At 31.1% G+C, this 20758-nt stretch overlaps 1 protein-coding gene across 3 annotated transcripts in view; it reads left to right on the top strand.

The window, feature by feature from the left end:
* LOC129616886 (uncharacterized) overlaps positions 1-20758 on the top strand; it is a 139525-nt gene that overhangs the window by 15979 nt on the left and 102788 nt on the right. The window contains exon 1 of one of the 3 annotated variants that reach the window (XM_055532391.1): positions 9046-9397. The exons of 1 other annotated variant lie outside the window; for it this stretch is intronic. The gene's annotated coding sequence lies outside the window, so the exon portion shown is untranslated. Of the gene's footprint in view, positions 1-9045; positions 9398-20758 lie in introns of those variants that run through there. One more of the 3 variants, XM_055532389.1, reaches the window with a different exon arrangement.

The raw sequence follows: 20758 nt of genomic DNA, 5'->3' as shown, positions 1-20758 counted from the left end.
ATAGAATTATATTAAAAAAATATCAGAATTGAATTGTGGATATTACATGTAAGAATAACTCATAATCTTATTATATTTTTAATGTTTTTGGTTTGTATCGTTTGCCTACATATTTAAGTATAAATGACAATTTTTTTAATTAAAGAACTGGATATGTTGAATATTAGAATGATAGCATTGGAAAATTTATTATGATGGGAGACTTTAAAATAAATTGGTTAAATAACGATAATTCTAAATTAAAAATGCAAGATATGTTTAATGTTTTAGCATTAATAGATTGGATAGTTTAAAATTTTTATGAAAAAATTGAGGTTGGAATAGATGATGATTCTAAAATAATTGAAACTTCATATTATAATACACGAACTGATCATAAAGTTAATAATAATGTTAACAAGTAAAAACGTTTCAGTCGGTATAAACCGATTGAATTATACCCTGCACCTTTCGTTATTTTGTAGCAATTACTTGAACCTCTAAAATCATTCTATAGAAACTTCACGGACATGTCTGACCTATAATTGGACATCCGACTGCCAAGTTTCATGAATCTGACCTTATAATTTTTCCAAATATTTAAAATTAGCTTTTGGAGTTGTATGGTAAGTACCTGAACCTGCCAAGCAATTCCACCAAAACTTTACAAATATATCTGATCTATAATCGGACACACAACTGCCAAGTTTCATGAATCTGACTTTATTATTTTTCCAAATATTAAGAATAAGCTTTTAGACTTGTATGGGATCTACTCGAACCTGTTCAGCAATTCCACCAAAACTTCAGAAATATATGTGACCTATTACTCAACATACAACTGCCAAGTTTCATAAATCTGACTTTATTATTTTTCCAAATATTTAAAATTAGCTTCTGGAGTTGTATGGCAGGTACCCGAACCTGTCAAGCGATTCCTCTAAAACTTCGGAAATATATTTGACCTATAATTGGACACATGACTCTCAAGTTTCATGAATCTGACTTTATTATTTTGCCGAATATAAAAAATTTGCTGTTGGAGTTGTATGGCAGCCACCCGAACCGATGCAGCTATCCCATTAAAATTTTTAGAGCATGTGTAGAATATAATTGGACACATGTATACAAAATTTTATATTTATACCTTTATTAGTTTTTGAAATATTTAAAATAAACTCTTTGAGTTGTATGGCAGCTACCCGAACCCGTTGTCCGAATTAGTCCAATAACAATAGGGCTCGTCCTTGGCACAAAAGAAAAAACTTGTGAAAGTTTGGTGTCGATTGCATTATTCGTTTTTGAGTTATCGTGCGATCGGACGGACGGACGGACGGACGGACGGACGGACGGACGGACGGACGGACGGACGGACGGACAGACGGACATGTCTAAATCGACTCAGAATTTTACGCTGAGCAAGAATATATATATATGTCCATACCGCAGATGACTCCTTCAAGTAGTTACAAACTCCATACCAAAGTTAATATACCCTTCACGAAGTGCAGGGTATAAAAAACAAGAGCTAAAAATATTGAAATATGATAAAGATAAATTTAGGGTTAAGATTTGCAAAAACGATATAATGACAGCATATTTTGCAGATTCTGATTTGACAGCAGAAAAATTGAGCAATATTTTACATGACATAGTTGGGTCTTGATTGTAAATACTTATGCAAGCATAGAAGGTCTGGACTGGGCATCAATTAATGAGCCACTTGCATCAAAACGAAAAAAAATGTGACAATATAAAATGGATACAGTATTAAATAATAATGAGGAATGAGTTTAATATAAAACGAGAAAAAATAGAGTTTACCGTGTCAAGTCTGTGATATCCTTTAGAATTTGTTATCCTATGTGTGAGTAAATATGCCACAGATGACTATGGGACAGACTATGACTTAAAGTTGCCGTATGTTCTTTTATGCAGAATTTCAGTACTGTGTTTTCAATATATTCTAAGATATGGCCAAACCAGTATTGAAGTTGTATAGCAGCAGTCAAAAATTTCAATGATTACATATCAGCCCTAATAATACACTTGTTTTCACAAAGTATCTATATTATAGCTGCAGTAACTTCTGAGACAATGCCAAATACCTTTTGGAGTTATATGTCAGCTATCACAAGTGCTCATAAATCTTAACAATTTTTAATAAATATAGCTACCACTTTACCGTATATTATTTTTTAAAATTTTAGTACTGTAAGTTGAACAGTTTTAAGATATAACAAAATAACTTCTAAAGCCAGCTACCAGTAGGAGGCAAGCAATTTCAGCGACGTTTATCAAACAAAATGGTTCTAATAATTTATTCGCATGTGCTAAATTTCAATATTTTAGCTTCTATAATTTCTAAGATATAGCCAAATAAATTTTGAAGCTGCACAACGATTCACGAGAATACAAGTTCAAGGTCCCGAGAAATCTGTATCTAGAGCGGGACAAGCCATCACACTCAAGTGAAACATGAGTGGAGTCCTCCGTGCCCCAGTTGCAGAATCTACGTCGCTGCGTATTTAATCTGTCAATTTTTTGTAAAGAGTTAAAGGGCCCCTGCCCAATACGATAAAACCCTCAGTAAAAGCGGCTCCGCCTTACAATGTCTAGAATGTCCGCCATTTATCGACCAAAAAAATCCTTGGACCGCGACAGCCCCGCACGGAAGTGCCACAGCTCTGAAGCGTGTCTTTCCTCTCATGCAGTCACGACCTGGTCAAGACATTTCATAGAATAACCCACGCTCGGACCAGGCCCGGCGAAGGAAGCATTTGCCACTAACTTTGCCAGATAATCAGCCTCCTCATTTCCACGTATCCCTAAATGGCCAGGAGCCCACATAAGAGTGACTTGGTTACTCACACTCAGTTTTTCCAGATTAGCTTCAAGATTAGAAGCAACTCCAAAATAACTTCGAGTTAAAAGTTGATAATTTCAGTGGCGACAAAGCAATCTGGCTGTCGGAAACTATAAAGATAGAACATTTCTGCGAGCTTCCATGGTGAAGACCGCCGTCTGAAAAACGGAGGATGCTTCGCCGAAAAACACATGGAACCTATAGTTGCGGCCGTATTCACCAGCATCCGTGCCGCGATCGTCTTTAGAGTTATCCGTGTACCACACGGACGCTTGAGCCGGCAAGTTGGGTACAATTGCCTCGACGGATTCCCTTTCAGGTATTATTACCTGAAAGTTCCTCTCGCATTTAATCGTCTTGATTAAGAAGTCCGGCGTCTCCACGAGATCCCGATCCAATCCAACTTCCTCTAAGATGGAGTTGTGATCCGCCGAGCCATGTCCTATATATTCTGAGAACCTCCGTTTTGCAGTCTTGGCCGCCGCATCGCCTCCAACATGTAGGCGCAAAGGAACAAGTCCCAGCATCCTCCCAAACGCTGTCGTTGGCGAGATCCTCAGGGCACCAGTGACGCCTAGACAAGCTAAGCTTTGTATTCTGTTAAAGACAATTCGGGCCCCCGCCTGCTGTGTTTTGGGCCACCACACAAAAACAGCATATGTTACATTGGCGGTAGCACAGTCTTGTACAGCCACACCACCAGTTGCACACTCAAGCCCAATATCCTCCTCAATAAGGACTTGCAGGCAAAGAAGGCCTTGTTAGCCTTGGTTTGCACGTACTTGACGTGGGGGTTCTACATTACACGCTCTTCCGAATCCTGATCGCTCCAATCCAAGAAATAGCTGGGCCATAACCAGAAGCAACAAAAGTGGTGAAGGAACCCCTTCCTGTGGGCGGCCCCTAGTAGCCGCGACCATCAAGGAGTCAGTACAAATTACCGCCTCAATTCTTCTATCCTTGAGCATGACAGTGGTTCGTCACTGAGTATCACTTGCTCAGTGGTTCGTCACTGAGCATCACTTGCTCAGTGACCCCAAAACTGGTACTGTCGAAAGCACCTGAAATATCTATGACAGTACCCGCCAGTTTCCCCTTATATCGCAGCGTACTTTCAACCTTATTGACAAGCTCATAAAGAGCGCTGTCCATGGATTATCCTGATAGGCATGTTGGTCGGGATGTATTGGATGTGTAACGAGATGTTTTGTTCCTGATTTCTAAAGCTAACACGGAGCCACGTTAAAATTACTTTCATCCGCTTTTGGAATGAAAACAACTTTAACGTGCGTCCAAATAGTCAGAACGTATTTTAAGGCGAGACTTGCCGTGAACATATTTGTAATATGTGGCAGAAGAATACCCAACGCCCTTTGCAGAAAGGCTGGCTATGCCCCATCGGCACCGGAAGTCTTGTAGGGGCCGATTTAATTGCCCAGTCTACCCTCCCTTCGGTGAAAATAGTTTTTGGGGCCTTGTAAGGCCTCAGTCACAATTGCCTAGAGACCTTGAGCCAGGAAAGTGTGATTTTACCACGGGCTCCAGGGTTTCTGCAGCCTACATGCTGCTGAGAGTTTCTCGATACCCCCAACAGAAATTTCGCCCGGCAGGACTCCTAGCCCCCTGTATTTTTGGCCATGTTAAACACCCTTCTGGATATCCCTCTTAGCCTTTCGAGCTCAAAACTCCACCAAGGCACATCCCTTTTGTTGTTGACCCTTATCAACGGTTAGCTGTAGGCATGCGCAATTTGTATAGCCTCATTGATTTCTATTTCCGTCGAGAAACAGAAGAGGGACCCGTTCGTCTTTTTAAGTATCCTGATATAGGATTCCGTGCTGCGATCTTGGACGGCTTCTTGGTATTGGACCATGCAGAACCCGGAGTTCTCTCTCTGTTCTCCCTCACCGTTCGGGTCTTTTTTAGGGCCGTGGATCCGATATCCGTAGAGGTTTCCAGCTTTAAGGTCGTGTTCCCATCATCCGTAGAGGTTTGGCTCCCTTAGAGTCCGTACAGAACTTCGCTACATGACTTGCGTCATAGGCCGGCTCCTTCTTCCGCTTGAAGATGATGTTGCCGAATAACTAGTTCACTCTATATTTTTGGAGCTTCAGAAGCTCCAATGTTTTTTGGTCAAGGGAGATGATGACCTCGAAAAAATTTTTCTGTCTGTCTCTCCGAGAAAGGATTCTTAGAGCAGAATCCCGAAATTCTCGATACTGGATTTTATGTTCTGAGGGAGGTAAGTAAAGAATATTATAGGACGGGGGAGGTCCCTTTTCCTGATGATTTTGTTTTTTTTAGACAATGTGAGATAATAGTTAGACCTGTTTCTAGTATTATGCGCATGTTTATCTATCGATTTGTTTAAAATAAAATTATGTTTCAGTTTGTTATTAATTATTTAAAGGCTGTTAGATATAACTCTCTATTACAAATACTTTTTAGACTAATAAATTTTTCAGAATGTAAACTGCTTGTAGGATATTGTGGTGGATAAAAATGGATTATCTTTATAGTTTTTTTATGTACAATATCCAATTGGTTCAGAACTATTTTAGTAGTACCAGTCCAGATACAGTTTAAGTATATGATATTGGACAATATAATTGAGCAAAAGATTGTGTGCAGCGCATTTGTTGTTATATATTTCCTTAATCTACTCAACATAAATGCATATGATGAGATCTTACTTGCAATATGCTGCACATGATGATTCCACTTTAACTTATTATATATCTCATGTAATTAAACTTATTCGTAATTTGAATTTCTTGTTCTCCATAATAAAATTTTTTGGAGCCATAGGTTTTTTGTCCAAACAACATTATTTTGGTTTTACTTGTGTTTAAGTTAAGCTTGTAATTAAGGAGAAGATACTCTATTAAGTGGAAATCATGTTTAGTAGCAGCCCTAAGTTCGATTTCCGTTTCCGCTGAAAATTTCAAGACCGCATCATCAGCAAATAATTGTATCTCACCCTTAAAACTTCAATCTAGTCATCACTAGATTGAATCTTAAAATCCAAATAAATTTTAGATAAGTCTGGACCAATGATAGACCCCTGGGGAACACCCCTTTTTAATTACAAGGAGTCGCTCAAAGAGCGGCCCAGTTTTAGTTGTTGCGTTCTGTCAAACAGGTATGATTTTTTAAACAAGTTTATGTCATTATTTGAAAATCGAAAATTTTTTAATTTCATTAGTAATATGTCATGATCAACACAATCGAAGGCTTTTTGTAAATCTGTTTTGTCTAAGCTGTTTAGCAGAAAATTTGTTAAACTTAAACACGCTGCAGTTCAAATTATTTTCAAACCCATATTCCTCGTTGTGTAAGATGCCATTGCTTAATGAAAAGTGTGTCATACGACGCTTTATTATCTTTTCAAAAATTTTTGAAAACACATTCATTACTGATAGAGGTCGGAAACTCGATAGGTTTGTAGTTGAGCCGCGTTTGTGTACTCGTGTACTATTGCAGTTTTCAAGGATTGTAGAAAATTAAAGGTATTTATTGAGTCATTTATTATTTTTGCTAAAAGAGGTAAAAGTTCTTTTGATAACCTGTCGCTGCGGGTGATCTCAATTCAATAATAACCTCCTGGATCTCGTCCATGCTTGTTCGATTCAAACGAAAATCATTGAATATTGTTCTCCTGAAATTGGGACTATTTAGGTAATTAGTATCTACCTAGGTAGCATTGCGATATTGATACAATCCGTAGCGTTTATAAAGAATGAATTCACCTTTTGGGCCATTTTATGTTCATTACAAACCGAACTATTATCAATTTCTAGTTTTTTAATTATGGTATTAGCGCTTTGATTAATATCTGGATTGCAAATTATTTTATTATAATAATTCCATAAATTTCTGCTTTTTGAAACTTCCATTGAGATGCTTTTAGAGAAGAATTCTTTTTCGCTTGTATATTTAATTGATTTACCTTATTCTTAGACGTTTTGTAAAGTTTCAACATACGTTCATCATGCGGAAACTTACGGGCGTAGCTATAGTGCGAACCCTTTATTTTTATTTTTGTTAATATTTCGTTGGTCATCCATGTTCTTTCTTTTAATTGGTTTGTTTTAGTCAAAATAATTTTTTTATTGCATCTTATTAAATTTTGTAAGTCGGTAATGAAATTATAAAATCGTCATAAGATATGTAATATAGATCAGAAAATGTCTAACTTTATGCTATCGTAGTCAAGAATTGTTTTTGTGTAATATCATTTTTCAAAATTGGTTTTGGATTCATGTTAATCAAAAACATTTCGTGGTCAGGTGAAGCAGCGTTGTATGTTTCGAAATTGTATTTGTTTGTCATTGAATCCGTTGTAAAATGATCAATAATCGTTTTAGTTGAACCACTAATCCATGTAGCATTTGTTCAAAATTATAGTTACATCTCCATCCACTCATAATACGGAAACTCCTAATAATTCTAATAATACAAATATCGTTCTTTTATATTACCCACTAAAAATTAAGTAACAAGGTCAATCGTCACTTTCTTTCTTTTTATTATTTTTTTTTTTTCTTGTAATAATTTTTTTTTACGCTATCATATTTCCAAACAAAATTTATTACCTAAAAACATTAATGTAAACGAAAGATCCACTTCAAATCGCATTTCATTTTTATTATTGTTTTTTTGTTTACATTGCATTTAAACCTAATATAACACAATGAGTAATGATTAACGTTTGGTTTGCATATTGAGTATTTTAAATGTTTTGAAATTATTATAAGTGTAAAGTATTTTAAAGATAACTTAATTTAACAATAATTTTGTAATTTGTTCTAAATTAAGAAAAATATTTTTTGTATAATTTTTTGAAATCTTTGTAATTCAAAGAACGTTTTGAATTTTTATAAAATTAAATAAATTCAGTTTACTTGCTGCCAATAAAACAATCAGTTTGATCGAATAAAAGAAATTAAAACCGTTTTATTTTTTTTTATTCGTTATTTTTTTTGTGCAACGCTTTTGTACGTTATTGGCACAGATTAGGTAGGATATGAAAAAAAGGTGTTAAAGAATGAAATAAAAAGCTGAATAATAAAAGGTTATTTCTTTTCACAAAAAAAACAAAAGTGAACTTAAAAGTATAATGATATAACTACATGCTTAAAAATAAAAATAAAAAACTAAAAAAATTAAAAAAAAAAATTTAACATCTTTATTACTGACACTTTAATACTAATAAAAAGGAAAATATAATAATAATTATTATAAGCCAAAAAAAAATTTTGTTAAAGTTCTATTAAATAAAAAAGAATACTAAAATACTGTGACTCTAAAATGGAAAAAATGTTAAGTAAATAAAATAAAACGGAAATTTAATAAATAATAAAACTAGTAAACCAATGGTACCGTAATTATAAAAAAAACCTTAATAATAAACAGAAAAAATTTTAACAATAAAAGTTATAACGAAAGAGTAATAATAACAAAAAAAATAAATTTGGGTCAAACCAATGGTTTCCCTTGAACAATATTAGCACTTTTCCCTTGAACAATATTAGTGAAAATATAAGCTTTAAGTACATGTATACCTATCACACTATTAAAATTATTTTCATTCATATACAAAACTATTTCTAGGATTGCATATATTTAGGATGAACGATCTATTCAGTCTTTGAAATAAAGCAATAATTAATACAAAGTGGGGTTAACATAATGCTCGATTTTAAGGGTTAATTGTGTGAGTTAAGAAAAATAATTATATTTTTTAATGTCATTGAATTTACAGTTAGCTTTTTGTGTTTATAGAAATTTGAAAAAGCTTGCGGTTTCGGAAATATAAGGTGTTAAAAATTCAAATTTTACAAATTTCAAGAGGTGATAACTTGAGAGGGGGTGGAGATGGAAAAAAATTCTTCTAACGAAATAAACTATTTGTTAATGTCTAAAAGCTCCTAAAATTTCAAGGTTCTACAAGCTGGGGTGTAGAAGAAAAACGACACCAAAAATTTGGAAAAAAGGACTTTGCATAACGGTTAATTTGAAGGGTCATTTTGTTGTTCTAAAGTTTAACTATAGTATACCGCACTAGTGGAAGCAAGGGGCTGCCTTTCTGCGTTTGCAAAATTTCAAAAATGCTTATGGATTCATTGCAATAAATAGTTAAAAAAGGCCATTTTTAGGGTTTTGGGGGGTATTACTTCTAGAGGGAGGGAGATAGGTCAAAATTTTGTTCTACGGAAATAAGTTTCTAGTAAAGATCTATATACGTACAAAATTTCAGCTTTCTATGACGGACGGACGGACGGACAGACAGAGTGAAACTAATACGCACTTTTTTTCAAAATTTTTTTGGAAAAGTGCTAAAAAGGAAAAAAAAGAAAAATTTTAATATGAAAACACCAAGAAACATTGTAAGCATGTTGGCGCCATCTAAATTTGATCAACCGACGGAAATCAACAACGCTACCACTACCAGCAAGAGCACAGTGATTGCACCCACACGTTCGAGACCAAGCACCCGGAGCTGACCCTAACATTAGGCCGAATGAGGTATATAGCGTACCTCCTTCAACGGTAAGTCAGAAGATTTATATAAGTTTATTGATTTAGTTGAAAACATAATACCTTTAGTAGCAAAGTACTATCAGAATAGTCAAGGTATTTTAATAAATAGGATTTAAACTACGTTAACAAATAGAGCTATGGAGATCATTGAAAAAAACAATCACGTTGTAAACTGGCTTGAAAAAAAAAATTTTAATAGACAATTTTGGTGAAAGAAAAACAACTTTTTGAAGATTGCAAAATGTAAAATTTAAAACATCAAGTGTTGATCTCTGCAATGAGATAAAAAAAATTTACGTAAATGTAATAAAAGTGAGCCAAACGCGGATGCCATTATCCAAACCAATATCCAAACCGCGTTCCGAATACTTAAGGAAAAATTACCTGAATTGCGTCAAATAATTTTTAGTCGTAACCCAACCTCACTAGAAGATTCTATTGAGTCCTGTATGAAGGCAATTATGCGGATTTCAATCCGTATAATTTTAACACTAATAAAAACCCAAATAATAATAAAAATTTTTTCAAAAATAACAGATCATTATTCCTACAGTAATACTAACAATATTGACAACAATAACAAAAGTTATAATACTAATAATACTAACCAGAGTAGTAAAAATTATAATACTAATCCTAATAATACTAAGCCCGTAAATAATTATAGAATAAAATTAAATTACCCTGATAATCAAAGAAATTTTAATTTTGATAATAATGGTGGAAATAATTCATATTATAATAATAACCGTGCAAATTATTTCCCAAATAACAATCATAATTATGGCGGTTCTGCTAACCGTAATTTTAATTACAAAGACTACAATAATAATTCTAGAAATAATGTAGTATTCCGATAGATGTAGATTCATCACCGTTGATAATTCAGAGGGCAAATAATTTAGAAATAAAAGATTCGGGTTGTTTAGAAAATTTTCAAATACTTGCCTCAGTATCAGGGGCCAACCAAACTTATCCTATATAAAAATTCAATCAAAACCTAGGCCTTTAAGATTCATGATTGATACTGGTGCTTCTATGAGCATAAAAGTTATAATAGACAGTTTTCTCGAATTTGACTCAGTACACAAAATGGAATTCCTAGAATTCGATTTCCATGACAGATTTGACGGGTTAATAGGGAATAACAAACTTTTGCCTCTACAATCACAGATTGACTTCAAAAAAAGGTGTTAAGGTTAGGAACTGGAAATGAAATCCCACTTTACTTCAGGGTAATTGAAGAGGGTGATTACCGTGTTCATGTGCCCATTAGTGAACGAACTCTTATGAATTTTGAAGAGATTTGGTAAAGCCTTTTATCAGGAAGATGATGGTTTACACTTCACTCACGAAATAAAACACAGAATAAATAGGGTAAATGAAATTCCTATTTACCGTTACCCTGAAGTAAATCGTCAAGAGGTGTATAAACGAATTGATGAGATGTTACAGCGGGGTATAGTTAGACAAAGTGATTCGCGTATTCGGCTCCAATATGGGTTGGGACAGGTTTGCTATACCTAATGTAGACGACATCTTAGATAAATTAGGTCGTTCCATATACTTTACAACCCTTGATTTAGCTAAGGGATGCCATCAAATAGAAATAGAAAAAGAGGACATAAAAAATACCGCATTTAGTACGAATGGTGGACATTACGAATTTGTAAGAATGCCATTCAGTTTTAAAAATGTCCCTGCGACTTTTTAGAGGCTTATGAACTCTATTTTGAAGGATTTTATAGGTAAACAATGCTATGTTTACCTAGATGATATATTTATTTTTAGCACTAGTAAGGAAGAACATTTCGATTATTTACAGAAAATTGTAAAAAGACTTCAAGACGCTAATTTAAAAATATAACTTGATAAGCAATTAACAAATTTCCAATTCTAAAGACAACCAAACAAATAAAAAGTTTTCTCGGATTAGTGGGTTACTATAGAAAATTTTCTATAAAAGATTTCGCAATATTGACAAATTTGAATATAAGGAAACTTTCAATAATTTAAAACTTTTAATTACTACAGACCCAATTTGCTAGTAATGCTAGTTCACATCTCGCACCCTTAATGAACATGAGACCAAGTATTCAACCATTGAAAAGGAATTGCTTTCTATAGTTTGTTCCGCCTATATGACAGCCGCTGCAATGGCTTCAAAATTTAAGGCAACCTAACAGTAAATTGCAGAGATGGAAGATTAAATTGGAGGAGTTCAATTTTGACATTGAATATTTACAAGGGAAGGAAAATCATGTCGACGACGCGTTGTCGCGCATCGAAATTAATGCAAATGAAAATAATGTAGAAGATGCATTTTCTACTCGAGCAACTATTTACTCAGCTGACGAGGATAATTCGGAGTATATCCCAATATCCGAATTATTTCTAAATTTTTACAAGGCACAAATTATTATTAAAAAGGGGAGCTCCGAAAATGTATTGAAAATTAAAAGGTATGGTAGAGCACGGGTAATATTTAAAAATAAAAATTTTAGCGAAGAAATTTTCATAAACATTTTTAAAGATTATAACATTTTCCAAAATACTTATCTCAAGCGCTTATAGAAAAATAAATTATGAAGAATAAATAAGTCCTCTCAACTTTTACAAGATGTAAAATATAGAAATGAACTACAAGAAATTATTTTGCGGCAGCATTGCAAATCAAATCATAGAGGAATTAACGATGTTTATCTCAATTTAAAAGAAAAATTTTGTTATTCTAAATTTAAAATCGAAATTTAGAAGGTAATAAATAATTGTCATGTCTGCAATGTAGCCAAATATGAAAGAAATCCGCTTAGTTTACCTTTGCAACCATTGCAATTAGTCCATATGGACCTGTGGTTTCATAGCAGGGGAAAAGCCTGTTAAAAATTTATCGATAAGATAAATTATAACTGATCAAGAAAAAGGTCTCCCAAGTTTGAACTTTCAAAATTTTCTGAAAAATGAAGGTATGGACATCCACTTCGTAACACCTAACAATTCGTAATATTAAGAACAGTAACGCAGATATCGAAAATTTTTTAACACATTGAATGAGCATCTTCGAATTTTGGGTATCGTCGAAAAAAACAACGTTTTGGACAAAGACTCAATAATTAAAAGTCTGAAAACTTATAATGAGACAATTCACTCCTCAACTGCGCGAAGTTCTATTGATTTCCTTAACGGATCAATACCAAACCATTCGCAATAAATTAATTAAAATAAAAGAAACTTCTAAAAATAAATTTAACCTTAAAAGGAAAAAGGAAAAACCTACTAATTTTCTTAAACCTAACAGAGTAACCAAATTAGTGAAAATCATTTTAAAATAAATAAAGAATCTTTACCACTTTATGCTAATCAATTCAAAAGAAAACTTATGTTTGAAAGTTAATTCTAATTTTTTTCCGTTAATCATTCTTTATTTAATTTTATTAGGTATCTTAAATTTTGTACTTATCTTAATTATACCACTTTATACGTTGGCATTGTTGGAAATTGAAGTAAACCCGATACCAAAGTGTAATGGTTATATCCTTTTCCAAAAGTCAGAAATAAAAATAATTCATAGTTATAAAAGAATAATGCATATACTTAACCTTTCCTCATACGAGGAATAAATAGACATTAACAAAATAAAAGTTAACATCATCCGTTTGCATGAACAAACTGACATACCTAATTCTTTACTTCATAATTTAAAACAATTAAAAGAAGATTTCAATAGTATTATACCACATCATGTTACTAAGAGAGGTTTAATAAATGGTTTACGTTTCTTGATGGATAATAATGATAGAAAAGAAATTCAAGAACACTTTGATCTTATTGAAAAAGAAATACTCAAATAATAAATAATTTAAATGATCAAGTGTCTATAAATAAACGAATTTCAGACCAGGTTCAAAATCAAATTAATAATAAAATTGATAAATTTAGATTAATGAAGATTAAATTAATAAAGACTTAAAATTTTTGATAATTAAAATAGAAATAAATGAAAATATAAACTTACTAACAAAACAAATATCTGATATCAAAGAAATTATTTTCACCAGCAAGTTAGAAATTTTATCCAAAAATATTATAACTCAAGAAGAAATCAAAGATCAAAATATTACAGTTGAAATGTTACCTTTTATTAAAAATTGTGTGCTTTTTAAAAAAAATGCAATTGTTTTTGTTTTATCTATTCGAAAATTTACTGAAGAAACTTGTTTTAGAACAATGGTAGAAAAGATTTCTAATAAAAATAACTTTTTAGAGCTCAATACTAATATTAATGAAGTAATAACATGTAAACAAAATATGGATTTTTAAAAATGTAGATAAAAAGGATATAATGAAAAAAGATTTACAATCATTTCAAGATAAGTGTATATCAAATTTACTTAATACAAACCAAATGCAATGTCACTATCAGAAAATTAAAATATTATCAGATACAGTTGTAGTTACAAAAAATTTGAATGAAACAGTATTATTTAACAATTGTGGAAAAAATCCACAAGACATTCCTATTAAAGGCAATAATATTATTAAATTTACAAATTGTAAAATTTCTATTAAGTCTATTCGATTTGAAAATACTCAAACAGAGTATTACAGTAAAGTCTTGCCTTATGTGGATCGAAATATTACTATCGAAAAAATTGTCAATGAAATCGATCTAGAAGATTTGTATTGTAATTATGTTAAAAATACTAAATATATCCAGAAAATAAAAATAGATAGTACTTGGAGGTGGTACACAAACCTTGTCTACAATGTCACAACTGGTATTCTTGTTTTTATAACATTTTTCATAATATTACAATTCTATACAAAAACCCCCGTACAGGAAATTCTGAAATAAACGTTGAATTGAAAAGTCACTCGTCACTTCCTTTCTTTTAATAATTATTTTTACGCTATCATATTTCCAAACAAAATTTATTACCTAAAAACATTAATGTAAACGAATGATGCACTTTCATTTTTATTATTTTTTTTTTTTACATTGCGTTTAAACCTAATACAACACAATGAGTAATGATTAACGTTTGGTTTGCATATTGAGTATTTTAAATGTTTTGAAATTATTATAAGTGTAAAGTATTTTAAAGATAACTTAATTTAACAATAATTTTGTAATTTGTTCTAAATTAAGAAAAATATTTTTTGTATAATTTTTTGAAATCTTTGTAATTTTAAGAACGTTTTGAATGTTTAAGCAATTTAGTTAACTTATTGCCAAAAAACGATCAGTTCGACCAAATAAAAGAAACTAAAACCGTTTTGTTTTTTTATTCATTATTTTTTCTGTGCAGCGCCTTTGTACTTTATTTTATATAACTGTTACAAAAGTAACATGCTCTTATAATTGATCACAAGCTCTTTATTTGTTTCTAATAAATCTATATTTATGTCACCCAATATTAATGAATTTTTATACCTGCATGTAATGTCGTCTAATTTATCTATAAAATCGTTTGTATTCATGAGATTTATAAAGTCCAATTATATTTATTGTATTATGTCTATGTAAACTAACGACTAAAATATTTGTTTTATGAAAATCATCCCCATAAATAAACATACAATCAAGTTTACTATATACATATATTGCAACTCCTCCATACGGTTGCCCGCAAATCGAAAAGTAAGAATTATATCCACTTATATTAAAATACCTGTTTTCATTTTCGAGCAGCCAAATCTCACATAAAACTATTATGTGAATATCAAAATCATAAGAATGAATTAAGGCTTAACTTCGTTTAAACTTCAAATATTTATGTACAGAATATTTAGATACATTTTGCTATTCTTAAATAATTAGTGGTTGCATACCCCTGTGATATAAAAACCGTTATTCAAATTATTATTCATCATTATATATATATAGCTACTTCTCAGGTGGTAAAAAGTACGGGTACTTCTAGAAGGACTAGAGACATGGGACAAAAGGCATTAGATAGAGTTTTGCCTCTAGGGTCCCAGAAAAATCTGACATTGGAACTTTTTAGCCCCGAAATAGCTCTATTTTAAGATTTTCTAAAAAAAATTTTGTATAACAAAAGCGCCTTTTTCTTTTATACTTTTTATAATTAGAAACTTGTGTTTCTAATTCCAATAAATAAATGATACGTTTACTTTATAATTAGAAACACAAACAAATGTTTTGTCCAAACATTTTCTTTATTTGAAAAATTTATGATTTAATAATTATGTGTCTATATGCCAAACCACAGTTTTGAATATTATTCAGTTCATAAAGAAAGCCTAAAAAAAGTTAGTTACGAAGCAATTAAGAAAGATTACGTACATATTTATGTACTTAGCTATTATAACAATTTCTTTTGGAAATTTTCTTTAAACTTTTGTAATAATATTTACCTGTTATATTTTAAAAAAAGAATAAAACAAAAAATTTAAAAAGAAAAAAATTTTTTTTTTTAAATAATCCAAAAAAAGAAAAATACAACAACACCCCATTCATCGATCTAATAACCTTCTGGTTATGAGACTACCACGCTACCCACCAGGCTGCGCAGTACCTTGAATTTCCCTTAATAATTCTATATTTTATTCATATTTCGTATAACTCATCAAAAACCATAATATTTTACATTATATATACATAGCTACCTCTCAGGTGGTAAAAAGTACGGGTACTTCTAGAAGGGCTAGAGACATGGGACGAAAGGCATTAGATAAGGTTTTGCCTCCAGGGTCCCAGAAAAATCTGACATTGAAACTTTTTAGGCCCGAAGTAGCCCTATTTTAAGATTTACTGAAAAAATTTTTGTATAACAAAATCACCTTTTTCTTTTATACCTTATATTACTAGAAACGCAAACCAACCAATAAAATAATACTTTTTATTATTAGAAACACAAACCGAGAACGATAAATAAATAATATTCGAAAATATAATGATCTCACATATATTTTAAGTTTGAAAAATCGAAATAGACTTAAAAAAATGTCAGATTTTATAAAAGACATCAGATGTTCTGTGGCAATCTTCAATTCTAAATCTTTCATATATACATACATACATATATTCATATATAAATACATACATATATTTGAATAAAATTATTATTTTGTTTTTGACTAAACCTTTTCTTTATTTGAAAAATTAATTTTTGTATGTTTACCCTCATGATATAATAATTATGCGTTTAAAATTTATTTCTATATATTCTACAGTTTTGAATATTATTAAATTCATATAGAAAGCTTAAAAAAAATTACTCAGGAAGCTTTAAAAAAAAAATCTGATGTGGTCAGCACATAACCGACCGCAATGTGTATTGTCTAGTTAAGTGAAAGTGTTACAGAATATTCTAAAAATGTCTGATAAATACTTCTTTCCAATTTTTAGGACATTAGTAAGCTCATAGTTAACATACCTAGAAAAATATAAATTTGGCTCTTAGTAGAGTTTCGCTTTGTTCTACCTGAATTCCCTGAAATGCTCGCCAGTTAGTTTCGGTAACAACCAGAACTCAAATATCAAATTTCAAGAAACTCCATCAATTGGTTCCGTAGATATGGTGAAAAATGTAAAATCGGCCCGCAAATCAGTTTTCGAGCCCTGATCTTTCCAAAAAATTTATATGTTCATAGTTTTCATACGAGGAATTTGTATACTAAATTTCAATGAAATCGGTTGATTATTTCTCTTTATATACACAAAAATGTATATTTGGCCCGTAGTAAACGTCCAGTTGCTGGCGCCTGATTTCTTCCAAAAGTTAGGAGGTTTCATCGCCGGTAAAGCAAAACTTATATATGAAATTTCAAGTAAATCGGTTGAATATGTTCTTCAATATGTTCCAAAATGTAAAACAGGCCCGCAAAAAAGTGCAGTTCCCGAGGCCTGATATATATCAAAAGTTGATCGATCCGTGCCATGGTGGAAATAAACTTACATATAAAATTTCATCAAAATCGGTTCAGCCGAACTTGAGATACACGCGTGCACACACAGACCGACAGACGGACAGACCGACAGACCGACAGACCGACAGGTTGCTAAAAATAGTTTATTTACACTTCCCTACTATGGAGAAGTACGTTCCCACCGAAAACTCGATATGCAAAATTTGTTGCCATCACATAACCTACCTATTGTTTACACAATACGGTCGGTTAATATACATAAATACATATTCATGTACTTAAAATTTTTGCGAATTTTTCCAAACTATTATAAGAATATTTTTTTGGAAATTTTCTTTAAACTTTTATAATAACATTTATCTGTTATATTATATTAAAAAAAATAAAACACAAAATTTAAACAAAATAAAAAAAAAAAATTTTAAATCCAAAAAAAGAAAAATACGACAACATCCTGGCAAGCATTGATCCAATAACCCCCTGGCTATGAGACTACCGCGCTAATCACCAGGCTACGCAGTACCTTGAATTTTCCTTCATAATTCTATATTTTATTCATATTTCGTATAACTCATCAAAAACCATCATATTTTACATTATATATATATAGAGTCCCAGAAAAAGCAAGAATTCAGCCCGCCCTCGCCCTTCACTCACTCCCAAGTTGCTTTGTTACCGTTTTTTACAGAATGGTACTGCATCATGTAGGGGCAATTTTTTATTTACTTTTTGTGGTATAAATATTGTACGTAAACTCATATTTGGAAGTGTGAGTTATAACAAAAAGTGATCACTTTCCTAAGAAAATTGTAATGTTTTAATAAAATCTTTATCATGAAACTCGCTGATATTGATTTGTAAGGGAGAAGCTTTTTTAATTTCATTATAAAAAAAATAAAACTATCCATAAAAAAAATTCATATGGCAAATCGCATTTTTCAGGGTTCTAACCTGGGACTTTTTGCATAGAAATCGCATTCTATACGCAATACCCTATATACGTTAGTATTGGTGTTAACTCATTCTGCAGTCACACGTTTTATTCGCATGTATTATAAACTCCAAATACATACATTTTAGTAGGGAAATATTTTATGCGTATACAGTAATTTATCGCTTAAAGTGCTTATTGTAAAAGGTAATTTACGATTTTATGCGACATAACTCAAAGCGATGTTCTAAAATAAATTACTCAAAAGGTATTAGATCTCAAAGAAACTAATAATTATTTGTTTAATTATGTATTATTGGGTAATTATTTTTCAGAACTTTTCTTATTTTAAGTTTTATCTTATTATTTATCAGGAAAAAACATATCTATATGCATATTACGGGTATGTTTTTAAAAAAATAAAGTAAACTTAATATATCTCAGCCACAGAATGGAACACAATTTCAAAACTACAGGCATAATACTTGCAAGGCTAGCAATGCAAGCACACACGACTAGTTATATATACATAGCTACTTCTCAGGTGGTAAAAAGTACGGGTACTTCTAGAAGGGCTAGAGACATGGGACAAAGGGCATTAGATAGAGTTTTGCCTCTAGGGTCCCAGAAAAATCTGACATTGGAACTTTTTAGTCCCGAAATAGCTCTATTTTAAGATTTTCTGAAAAAATTTTTGTATAACAAAAGCACGTTTTTCTTTTATACTTTTTATAATTAGAAACACAAACCAAGAAATAAATGATACGTTTTACGTTATTTTTATTATTAGAAACACAAACCGAGAAATAAATAATATTTGAAAATATAATGATCTCACATATTTTTGTTTCGGATAAACGAATTAATCTTAACGTAAATAAATGTCAGCTTTTATCAGACATCAGATGTTTTGTGACATCTGAATATTAATATTTCATTTGTTATTGTTTTGAACATTACGTTTCGTCAGCAAGCTTTAAAAAAATATATGTACATACAGAATATATGTATGTACGTATGTAGTTAGAATTTTATTTTTATTGTTCCAAACGGAAAACTGTAAAATGCTAAATTTTAATACATTTATATGTACATACATATATTTGAATAAAATTATTATTTTGTTTTTGCCTAAACCTTTTCTTTATTTAAAAAAATTACATTCATATGTACAATATATATTTGAATACAATTATTATTTTATTTTAACCTAAACCTTTTCTTTATTTGAGAAATTTATTTCTATATGTTCACCCGCAGTTTTAAAAAAACTAGGTATACATTCATAATAACGTGTGTTTGTGTTAATAATTTTATTTCTAATTTTTCCAACAGCAAAATTTCAAAATTTTCGATTCTAATACATTCATATGTACATACGTTCATATGTTGGAACGAAAAATTTTAAAATCTTCAATTCTAATCCATTCATATATACATACACACATGTATTCATATATACATACATACATATATTTTTACAAACATAAATTATTATTTTGTTTTTGTTTCCTTTTTAGCACTTTTCCAAAAATTTTTTGAAAAAAAGTGCTTATTAGTTTCACTCTGTCCGTCCGTCCGTCCGTCCGTCTGTCCGTGTGTCTGTTTACAAAACTTCTACACCCTTGAAGATAGAAAGCTGAAATTTTATATGTACATAGATCTTTACTAGAAACTTATTTCTGTAGAACAAAATTTTTACCTATCTGCTCCCCTCTAGAAGTTATACCCCCCCAAAACCCTAAAAATGGCCTTTTTAACTATTTGTTGCAATGAAACCATAAGCATTTTTGAAATTTTGCAAACGCAAAAAAGCAGCGGCTTGCTTCCCCTAGCGCGGCATACTATATTTGAACTTTAGAAAAACAAAATGGCCGTTCAAATTTACCGTTATCTAAAGTCCTTTTTTTGCAAATTTTTGATGTCGTTTTTTTTCCAAACTACAGCCTGTAGAAGCTTGAAATTTTAGGAGCTTTTAGACATTATCAAATAGTTCATTTCGCTAGAAGAAAATTTTTTTCCATCTCCACCCCCTCTCAAGTTATCACCTCTTGAAATTTGTAAAATTTGAATTTTTGACACCTTATATTTCCGAAACCGCAAGCTTTTTCAAATTTCTATTAACGCAAAAAGTTAACGGTAAATTCCATGAAATTAAAAAATATAATTATTTTTCTTAACTCACAAAATTAAACCTTAAAATCGAGCATTATGTTAACCCCACTTTATATTAATTTTTGCTTAATTTCAAAGACTGCATAAATCATTCATCCTAAATATATGCAACCCTAGAAATAGTTTTGTATATGAATGAAAATAATTTTAATAGTGTGATAGGTACATAGACTACATAGACTGTATTTAAAAGCAAAATTTTCATTTGTTGAAGGGAAAAGTGCTACAATACAAACCATTGGTTTGACCCAACTTTATTAATTTTCGATTCTAATACATTCATATGTACATACGTTCATAAGTTGGAACGAAAAATTTTAAAATCTTCAATTCTAATCCATTCATATATACATACACACATATATTCATTT

This window comes from Condylostylus longicornis, unplaced genomic scaffold, assembly GCF_029603195.1.
Source record: "Condylostylus longicornis isolate FDR11 unplaced genomic scaffold, ASM2960319v2 ptg000308l, whole genome shotgun sequence".
Lineage (NCBI taxonomy): Eukaryota > Metazoa > Arthropoda > Insecta > Diptera > Dolichopodidae > Condylostylus > Condylostylus longicornis.
Note: the sequence above shows the minus strand (reverse complement) of the source record. Positions and strands in the feature narration are given on the sequence as shown.